General features: G+C 34.7%; 2 long non-coding RNA genes and 1 other non-coding gene across 10 annotated transcripts; all 3 read left to right on the top strand.

Moving 5' to 3' along the window:
• Positions 1–894: 894 nt before the first annotated feature.
• On the top strand, positions 895–4,233 carry LOC113342800. Of its 2 annotated transcripts, XR_003356857.1 has the most exons (5): positions 895–1,155; positions 2,176–2,362; positions 2,446–2,671; positions 3,188–3,411; positions 3,799–4,233. It is a non-coding gene; the product is annotated as an uncharacterized LOC113342800 (long non-coding RNA). The 2 variants fall into 2 exon arrangements; XR_003356856.1 differs by having other exon boundaries at positions 2,446–3,411.
• A 19-nt stretch (positions 4,234–4,252) lies between these two features.
• Positions 4,253–4,323, top strand: TRNAQ-UUG. The gene has a single exon. It is a non-coding gene; the product is annotated as a tRNA-Gln (tRNA).
• Positions 4,324–6,779: 2,456 nt separating this feature from the next.
• LOC113342799 lies at positions 6,780–10,364 on the top strand. 7 transcript variants are annotated; one of them, XR_003356849.1, is made up of 8 exons: positions 6,780–6,988; positions 7,065–7,144; positions 7,223–7,286; positions 7,460–7,638; positions 7,726–7,765; positions 7,848–8,087; positions 8,747–8,965; positions 9,150–10,364. It is a non-coding gene; the product is annotated as an uncharacterized LOC113342799 (long non-coding RNA). The 7 variants fall into 7 exon arrangements; XR_003356855.1 differs by having other exon boundaries at positions 8,747–9,306; positions 9,416–10,364; XR_003356851.1 differs by adding an exon at positions 8,238–8,335 and having other exon boundaries at positions 8,747–10,364.
• Positions 10,365–10,665: the final 301 nt, after the last annotated feature.

Raw genomic sequence — 10,665 nt, 5'->3', positions numbered from 1 at the left:
CTTGAAGAATATATATAGATTAGCAAACCTGAGATCGTTATGACCAAACGAGGAAACATGATCAGGTGTAACAAAAGAAATCCTGCAGCTGCCATTTTCTTCATCTCTCTTCTTCTTCGTCTAATCTCTTCACTGTTAACGTTTATGAATTAGTTAGAAAGAAGTAGAAAAAGCATCAACATTTTAATTTCCATCATCGCTTCTATTTTCTCTTTAACAATCCAGAGTCTTTAAGAAGATGAAATTTGCTGGTCTAAAAACATGATTCAAGCAAGGAATGCCCACTTACATTGATTCTTTGTAACTAAAAATGAAATCAAACTTATATGACTTGATGGATGTGGAAAAAAGAAAAACTGCATTTTAATATCTCAGTAAATTAACACTACACCAAATCTAGACTTTCCTAACAATAAGTTTCCTAACAAATTTTGATTTGGTGACTCAACTAATCCATTATAGTTCTAGTAACCCTTATAAAAAGTTAGCAAGTTAAGAAATAGTTACCATAATTAGGAATTATCTCATAAAAATTAAACAACTATTCAAAGTGTGAGACATTAGTTATACATATCTAACACATTTTTAACTAAATAACTATTACTACTATTTCTACCCAAAATTGGATGCACATCAAAATAAACCCCATCTTTATAACTCTTTATCATTTTCATTGGTAACACACTTAGGCATTGCTAACACAATGGTTTATTTTGAAATTTTGAAAATGTAAAATAAAATTTTAAGATTTTATAAATCTTGTGCTTGGAACCGACTATTGGGGCTAGAACCCTGGAATAATCCAATCCCGGAACAAATACAGTGGGATAAAAAAGTTTCAGTTCCATATACTTTCCAACCACTGTCGACAGGACCAAAGTCACCAATCCAAACTCGAACACAACAAAGACTTGGACGAATTTTTTATCTCCTTCTGCACCTTAGATTGAAAATAAAAAACCCAATCAATTTCGAATTAAACTCCAATAAAGGAAAATCCGTCATCATTCTTATGATCCAATCAAAGAAAAACCCATCTTCATTCTTATGATTTCGCTGTGTTTTCATCAACTCATTAGTTTCAAGGAATTTGAAGAGAAATAAGAACGAAGAAGGTGATTTATTTCTGGTGAAATCCATTGGTTATCGTTGCTGGTATGGTTGCTCTTATTGTACTTTTTCGATTACTCTGATTACAGTTTTTTAATTATGAACCTAGGGTTTGAACAATGAGGGATTTTTTAATTAGGTTCTAATTGGGGGTTTATGATTGTTGAATTTATTTATTTTTGGTTTTTTCTGTTTGCGGTGGTTATGGTCTATAAGTTCTCTGTTAAGTTATGGGATTGATGTCATTTTGCGATAGTCTGTAGATTTTGGATTGTTTATATATTCTGATCAGTGTTGCCGATGCATAGTAATGTACTGGTGTGCTATTTCTGCCATTGGATTATCATAATTTTTAAATTTCAAGCTTATGTTGCTTCTAGGGTGAATTTGTATTGTTACAAATATTTTGTAAGTTGAAGGGAAAAAGCCGCATTGCAACCTCAATCATTGTAGGAAGTTGTAGATCATATCTGCCTATTTTGGTGTTTGGGTAGACTTTACTTTTTGATTTGAATCTTTTGATACATAACTTGTGCTGATTTAATTATCTGGTCATAGAGCAATTTTTTTCGTTGGTAACCTTATTACTGGTTTTAAGAACTCGTTATCACGATTTGGGATTTTGAGCAGGATTTGTATTGTTGTCTTATAAGTGTGGAGCTTTGAGTTTAATGCTTATTATTTTCTTAAATGATGCAGTGCATTGGGATGTAAATTCATGAGATTATTTGTTTGTGTATGTATGCCCACAATGTTACTTGCATGATCCATGATTTCCACTTTTGATATTTCATGCCCAAAGGGCTAACCTACTCTGATAAGCAGAGTGTCCTTTGAAGGTAGCTACATTGTGGTAAATTTCTTTTCATCTGACGAACAAAATGTGGAAATGGGGTTTGACCCTCTAAAGACTCTGTTAACAAGACTATCATTTGGCATATGTGTCTAATAGATATTCAGTAAATGTATGAGTAATTTTTACCAGATATCGATTTCAGTTTATTGTTCCTGTGCTTAATTGATATAAGACAAGAAATTTCATTTTAAGTGTTATTTCTGTTATAGGGAAAAGCTTCAACTTAGCAAAACGTCTTTTGTGCATTGGCTTGAAGTTGGTCTTCAATATCACTTCAGTCGAGCAGAGATGCTATTGAATCACAAGACCCGAAACGAGCCATGCAAACCTGGCGCCCACTTCATCACACTTGAAAAGATCAATGGTGAGGAGAAGAAGCTGCATACAAAAATTAAGGTAATCATATATGATGACCATCTGTGACTACTATACATGTATCCTACAATATTGTTTACCAAATGCAGTTGAATCCTTTCTAGGCACATGAAGCCATCTCACTTATATACTCAAGCTCATCAGAAACAGTGTTCACTAAGGGGTTAGTTGTTATTCTCCTGGGTGAATGTGTAATCTATAACAGATCTGCTGAGAGTGGTAAGGATGCTTTTATGGTAGTTGATGCCATCAGCCAGAAGATTGGTATTTACTCCATACTTCCTAAATTTGAATTGCACAGAAGAGGTTTCCTTCGATTTTTCGAACAAGGTATGTTTTGGTTTAAAATATTTATCTTCAATTTTACTTTTTCCCATTACACTCTTCGTAAAGATTCTTCAGTCCTATCCCTTTACTGTACCTATTGTCCCATTGGCAATCGTAAAGTAAATGTTGCCGAACTGCCATAGACACCCAAACTTTTTATTTTGCCTTGCAGGAGTCTGTCCAGTTTATAGAAAATCTCGCATGCCTGTACAGTTTGATACATTAAGTTTCTGTACGCCAAACAACAATGATTTCTTGACTAGTACATGAGCAATATTTAGTGTATGCTGAATGCACATAGTTTTGTTATGTTTAATCAACTGAGGATAATGGATTGCGGAAGGAAAACTTGCACACTACTATTTAATTTGTAATGATGATTTCCCATTTTGTCTTCAGTCCTGGTCCTAGTTCTAGATCAAGTTGAATGTTGACATTTTGTTGTTTGGTGCTGCTGCTGGTTTATGACATTTCTAACTGTATGCCGAAATTCAATTATTGGTTTATGACATTTCTTAGATGTGCATATGCGGGGGTGAACCCCAGGATCGAAGTGGACAGTAGAGTGACTTCTAAAAATGCTTTCCAAGGTGTAGTTATGAACTCTTATGGATTTCTTTAGTAATTAGATACTATTGGGTCAGCACCAATATATCTTTACTTCGGACATGCAACACATACAAAAATGTTTGAAACTCCTGTGGTTATTCACATACAGTTGGCTCATCTTATCGATGTGCAAGGTAAATGTCTCCTCAAACCTACTCTTTGTAACATGGATTTCTTTGTTTGGTTACTTTGTTACTTCTAATACATACCCATTTATGGCCCTTGCTCCGCAACAAAATTGAAGGGTGGTAACTATGGCCTAAGTACCGCACATGCCCATGTATGGACTGCATTTTCTTCTATTTTCTCTACTTAGTTAAATTATTGATTGACTCAGCTTATTAGTTGTGAAGTTGTTTAATTCTGGGGTTTGACTGTTTAAGAACTCCAAAAATTAGTTTGTCCTCTCATTGCTGTATTGTCTTGTTTTTTAGGTTTGTTGTTCCTCTCATTTCCAGTTTTTAGCCAGAAGATATTGAATATATGAAATTGTTGTTTTCTTTTTGACTTTTTTTTTATAGATTGCTAGGATAAAGCGGTACGGGGACAAGTTTTTTGTAGATGAGGTATGCTACTTGCTCTTGCAAATGCCGAACTGGTTTGTTCGGTTGTTCCTCATTCCTCACACATCGAATAAAGCAACCTCTATAGGCAAATCTATCCACCACAGTCATGGACGACATTTTTTGGGCAATAGTACTGCTATTTGTCTAAGTACATAGATTCTTCAAGAATTAATTTCACTGTTCCGACCTTTGTGCTAAATGGTCGTTATAGACTTTAAAGTGGGGATAGCAAACGATACATCATGTCAGTTCTAGACCTTTGTCAGTTTTTCTTAAGGTTTCATGGAACTGCGTTTTCGATTGACTTTTTTTTTCTTGGTTGTCTGTCCGAGTGGTTAATGTGTTTGCAGTTGACAAATTAAGAAGATAATCATATAATTCTTTAAACTATACGTGTTTGAATACTAATGAATCTGTGGTGCAATGGTAGCACATCTGACTTTGATGCAGAAAATGCGTGTTCGATTCACGTCAGGTTCACTCACTTGTATCTTTCATCAATGTTTTCCTTGTAGTGCAAATTATATAAATGTGTGAAATTGTGTGCGCAGTTTATATGGAACGGTAACGTGTTTCAGTAATGCAAATTATCTATAACTATACCAAATGATTTATTGCCGATTAGATTCGCATTTCCTTTTTTAGTATGCACTCGTCTTTCCTAATTTAAGACAACTTTGTCATCCGATAGCATGGCAATCTGCTATTTAGATAAAATATTTTTGTTTTTAACTAATTTGTAAGAATTTCGTAATTATGTATATTGAATTGACGACATCTATTTTGTCAATGTCGTTCAAAACTTAGTAATTTACCAATTTCTTCAAATTATTCGTAAGTATGTCGTAATTGTCTGCAAGAATTTAGTTGATCCCGTACCTCAATAATTGATATGTGACTATACCTACCAATATCTTCAAACTTCTCGTCAATCGTGTACTTACATTTATTTCATTAATCTCGTTCAATCTAAACTTCATGTTAGAATTAAAAAGTCGGCCTCGTTGATCCGCAATTTACTTATCAATTTATATATGTGCAACTTATGTCGAAATCTTGTTTGTTGTAAGTTCGATTATGGAAACTTATCTTTAATAGTCCTCAGTTCGATTTTGAAAATCTGGTATTTATTATTTTCAAGAGCAATATTTATTTCGTTGTAAGTTAAAAATACATCTTCAGACGAGTACGCTAATTTCTAATATTGAAACCTCGTTAGTTATCAATTCACTCTCGGGAACTCAGATTTTGTTACGTGTCAAAATAATCATTAATTCGATGTAGGTCAAAATATACCTTCAGACGAATGTTTAATATTAACTGCCAGAATATCGTTCATTATCAATTCATTCTCCCAGAAAATCAAAATCTACATCAGAGTTGTAAACCTACTAATGTTTGCAATATTATCCTTAATGATTTATTTCACTAAGTTGGAATGTTTACCGGAACCCTTAATCTATCGTAATTGGGATTTGAAATTTGTGAATTCATTTCTCATTTTCTAAATCAATCTTACGTGAAAATGGTCGGGTTCATCGTTCTTGTGAAGTTTCCGACTTATAGTAGTCCACTCCTATCCAGGTTTCGAGCTCAGACCCACTTTCTTTCTCGAAGTCGCCCGAAAATGGTTTGTTTAAGGTTTCGGAGAATATTCTGATGGAATCTTACCTATAAATGGTTTGATTCATCGTTCTTACGAATTTTTCGACTTATAATAGTCCACTCCCGTCCAGGTTTCGGGGTTCAGGGTTCACTTTATTTATCGAAGTCGACAGAAAAGGGCTTGTTCAGGGTTTCAGAGAAGATCCCAATGGAATCTTACATGTAAATGGTCGGATTCATCGTTCTTCCGAAGTTTCCGTCTTATAGTAGTCCACTCCCGACTAGGTTTCGAGCTCGGAGCCACTTTCTTAACTTTTGTTGAGAGTTGTGATATAACTGGTCATTGCCTATGTTATGTAGCTAGTTGTTATCGGTTACAAGTTACTTTGGAAATAAAGGTGTAATCGATCACATTTTGGTAATGTCCTCGTGACATATGTTTGTTTTTCCCTCGATAGGGAACTTATCTTGTTTCCGAGGTATTTTTCTTCTTAGAAATTTCTGAGGAAGGTAAGGTGTGACATCTGGGACAATTCAAAGTGCTTTTCGAGAAACAAAACAAAGATGTACCAATTTCTACAAATTAATCCGACCGAAATTTGATATGTGACTTTATATTTACCAAATCTTTTTCAAAATCTAAACTTCCAATAAGAATGATAACTAATTTTTTTTTGAAATATCTGATATGTGACTCAGAATTTTTTGTTATAAGATCATTCTCGAAAACTCAGTAATTATTATTTACTGATCCTAATTTTAAATTTCCCGATTCAGCGGCGTGGAACCACGATAATGTTCTCATATGATTTTAGTGTCCATTTTATACTTGTTTTACCTATAATTCTTACATGTATTCTTGTCATTACTCTTGTTTTCTCTTATTTTTTCCTATTAAATCTTAGTATCTCATATTAAGAAGAGAAATACTCCAAGTATCCAAGTTCCTAAGTCGAAGACAAGCGGAAGAAGTCCGAAAAAAATGAGCAAAATTTCTCAAAAGCAAGAGACGGGCCAAATACTAAGATTAACTCATTCAAATTCATGATTTTTTATTACCATATTGAAGAGAATTCAATTTCGAAGAGAATGCAAAAAGAATAAGGTCATTCGAAATTCGGACGAAGAAGTTGCCGGCAAATCAGAGATACGCAAAAAGCACAAATTTATCCAAAACAAACACAATTTCTTTGATCCGTATGAAAATGCCAAATGAAATCCGCACCATCCACAGATCCGTATGAAAATCCCACACGAAATCTGCACCATCCACAGGTTTCCATAATCTGTATGACCAAATAACTATCACTTTCCTCTACGACTCTCTCTTCCTCTCTTTCTCTTTCTCCTCCGCCTCTCTTCTACCAAAAATAGAACCCTAACAACTGCCGCCACCTTCACGACTCAGTGACCACCACCAATGAATCAATCTCTCTCACTCGCTCTATACCATAGATTACTTAATTGCTTAGCGATGGCAAATTAAGAATGATTTGGGCGTCGTTAAGACTTAAAGCACAAAGATTAAGCCGGATCTAGGGTTTGTATAATCTTCTCTTAAATTAAATCTGCACAGATTAACCTTTTTTTTCATTATTGGAGTGTGTTTTATGCAGATTTCAACATCTATTTTCATAGTTCTAAATATGGGTTTCCATATCAGCCTTTGTCGACATCAAGGAATTGGGATTTTCTGGTAACTTTTTTTTCCATTAATTCTCGTGGTTAATTAACTAGGGTTTCTGGTGGTGACTTAGTTTATTGAATAGTGCAGATGTTCTACGAGTCAATTAAGGAGTCTTTCTGCTACTTAACCTTTCTCACTCCCTGTATAGAAGGTGATGAGCAGAGAAGGCTTTCAGATGAATCAATTTCTGTAGATAAAGCCATTAATTGTTGTTGGCCTCCTAATTTTGTCAAATATCTGTTTAGACTCATTTTGTTGAGCTTCGTTTGTGTTTTAGTAATCAATGTCACATGGATTTGATGTTGTTTCTTGTTTATTTTTCAGATGATTGATGAAACACATACAGATGGAAGACCTAACCAATGCTGACTGGTGATTCCCTGTATTTCCCTGTATTACTATCATGTGCAGGACATTACTTTTGTCTATCTTCCTGGATGTTGTAACTGTATTTGCCTATGGAACTCTATTCAAGTGCATTCCTGTGAAACATATGGTTGCAGGTCTGCATATGATGCTCTCATTCCTGTTTTAAAGTTCATTTTATATTTTGTTTATTCACTAATAAAGTATTTGTTTGATTTTTGCAGGAAATTATGGAGTTGCTTTAGCAGTTTTAGAACTTAAAGAGTAAATACCTTGCCATTCAAAAATGTCGTGACTCACTAGATTAATTATCGATTGTTTATACTTATGCATAATGTATGTACAGGCTAAAAAGGAAGGTTTGGTAGCCGAGGATGCTCGAGGGCTTGCTTGGATGGATGAAAATATAGAAAAGATGGAAAAGTAAACCCTTTAGCAGTTGAGAAAAATGTGAGTATGCTTGGCCTTATACGCAAGTGTTGCAACCATAGTCATGGCAGCAAGCATGAACTCGGTGAATAGTGCACCAAGGAATGACAATACGGACGAGACTCTCCTGCAAAAGCATACTGAACTAGTTACCAATGTGAGTTTTCAGTTACAAGCTCTGTTTTCGTTGATATCTTAATGCACATAATATTTTAACCAGCTAGGATATGTCTATATATTTGCAGGTGTTCGGGTTTGTTAATTATGAGTTCATGTTAATGAATTTAATCCTTAATTCCATATGTAGATTTCTGTCTTAACTTTACGAAATTAAAACTGCAATGGAAGAGAGATCATTAATGCAAATTCAGGATACATGACAAGTATATACATTATGCATTATAGGTGAGTGGACTTTAGCACAACCATATTCCCCTTGTGCCTAGATGGGATGCCGCTCCATTGCTTGTATTCGTCACTAGTTCACAAAGTGCCAACAGACTTCTTAGGATTAGCTGCCAGCATTCATGAATTCTTGAATTTACCCAGTTCTCATTATGAAATCTTGAATTTACCCAGTTCTCATTATGAAATCTTGAATTTTCCCAGTCCTGCATCAAAAGTAGTTTATAGAGCTCTGCGCGCTCTTGCAACTGAGTCCTTTGAATTACCGGTTTAATGTCTTAATTGTCTAGATGTAATGGTAGTACCTGTACTTGAGCCGGTGGCTCACTTTTTCTATTTGTTTTTGGACTTCAGCTCATCCACCACTAAAACCTGACATAGTTGTGGTTATATTTTGGGGTTCACTTGCAGAAACATAAAATGTACAGTGCTTTATATGTCTAGAGGAAACGTATAAAATTGCCAAGCGTACCATCTGGCCAACCCAAACTACAACTAGATGAAATGGAGCAGGATATGGTATTATTATAACAGTAGCAGAATGAATAACAGACGTCGTTGAGTAGATGAAACATCAACTATCACTTGAGTATTTTGGTAAGAAAGGTGAAGAGCATCGTTACATTCTAGGTATATAAATCCTACCAATAATCTGAAGAATATTGTTAGATGCCATGAAACTTTTTGAGGCAATTTCAACTCTCCCATCTTCATATATACTTCAGTTCATTTTAAATTTGGCCCTAGAACCGAAATGGTTCCATTGCTCGCGAAATTTAATGAATTTTCCTTGTTCATTTTCCTTTTCATAAAGCTTGGTGAGCTTGGAAGGCTGTTAGTTGCGATTATATTTCAAATGATAAAGACTTGATGTTTTTTTGGAACATCCATTAAAGATACATATAGTACAGATTATATTTCAAATGATAGAGACATGATGATTTTTGGAACATCCTTCAAAGATACATATAGTACGGTACCTTTTTCTTTCTTTCTTTGGGACATCCTTTCAACATAAATGGAAGATTGAATGTTTATAGTGGACTGTATTTATTATCACATTGACTGCTTCTTATTTAGGGGATTCACTGTCTTGTACGAGCACTACAATAGTCGGCCTTTCATTACTGTTACGGATGCAGTGGATTCTACAGTTTAACTGTTCGAAGCATTGATCAGTTACTAAAGAAGAGTGCTTTCTCTGACCAAAAGATTCATGATATATTCACTCTTTCGAAGATGTTTGCAATTGTTCAACACTCTTTGTCTGCAAGTTTTAGCTTATTATCTTAATATTTGGTAATTGTGATGCCTGATGCTTCTATTGGTACTTGGTAGTGAAATGGCCCCTGCAGACTCTCTTTGCTTTCTGTCCCTTTCCTCCATATGAAAATACGTTCTCTTTGCTTTCTGTCCTTTTCCTCCATATGAAAATTTGTTCTTACTATACTTTATGTTTTTAAGTTAATGTGAGAAATTTGCACCTCATGTGCGTTAGTAATGCAACTATAGCAGCCGTTTGCCTTATCTCCTACACCAATACTTGCTCAGTTCAACTTATTTTCAATAGTATTCTTATTGTTCCTTTTCTTTTGTCTCTGTGCAGATGATTTTTGAAGGGGTTTATGCCTTGCACCCAGATATTGGTAAATCACCCGACTTCTGGATAGCAGCAGCAATACCTGCCAATAACAATTTAGTTCTATATGTTGAAAGTCTTAATTGCATCAGAAATCCAGGTCTTGTTGGTGTTTGGGAGAATATATTGCAAATGAATGGGTAACTTTGGCCGGTCTCCTGGAGTTTATGAATGAAAACTTGACTAACTACTTTTTGTAGAGTGGAAACATATCTTTCTTTTATTTAGAGGATCAAACACTTTTTTGTGCTGTGAAAGCTTCTTGAGTCGCTACTTTCTCATATGAGATCTGTAATTTGTGGAATTTTGCACAACTATTTTTATGTAACTGACTGTGCTCCTTGTATATAATATCATGATTTACTAATATATAATTATATATTTCCAGTATTCATTCCTTTTACTCTTATGATTTCAATGGATGGATTGTAGATTAAAGAGTAGTTTTATGGGTACTGGTAACTATCAGGCCCGGCGACCGGAAACTGTCAGGTCCGATTACCGGAAATGGTCAGGTCCGGCGAACTGCCGGTTGTTACATATCAGACCGACACATGTAATTTGTTTAGTGGTCATTTTAATGGTGATAGAAAGAGTTAGCAATGTTTATAACATAATGTTTACATTACAAAGTAAATATGAAGTGTAAAATGTCAATAGTTAGAATAAATATTGTAATGAAATGAAGGTG

This window comes from Papaver somniferum, unplaced genomic scaffold (assembly GCF_003573695.1).
Source record: "Papaver somniferum cultivar HN1 unplaced genomic scaffold, ASM357369v1 unplaced-scaffold_47, whole genome shotgun sequence".
NCBI classification, from domain to species: domain Eukaryota; kingdom Viridiplantae; phylum Streptophyta; class Magnoliopsida; order Ranunculales; family Papaveraceae; genus Papaver; species Papaver somniferum.
This window is presented reverse-complemented; position numbering and strand designations above follow the sequence as displayed.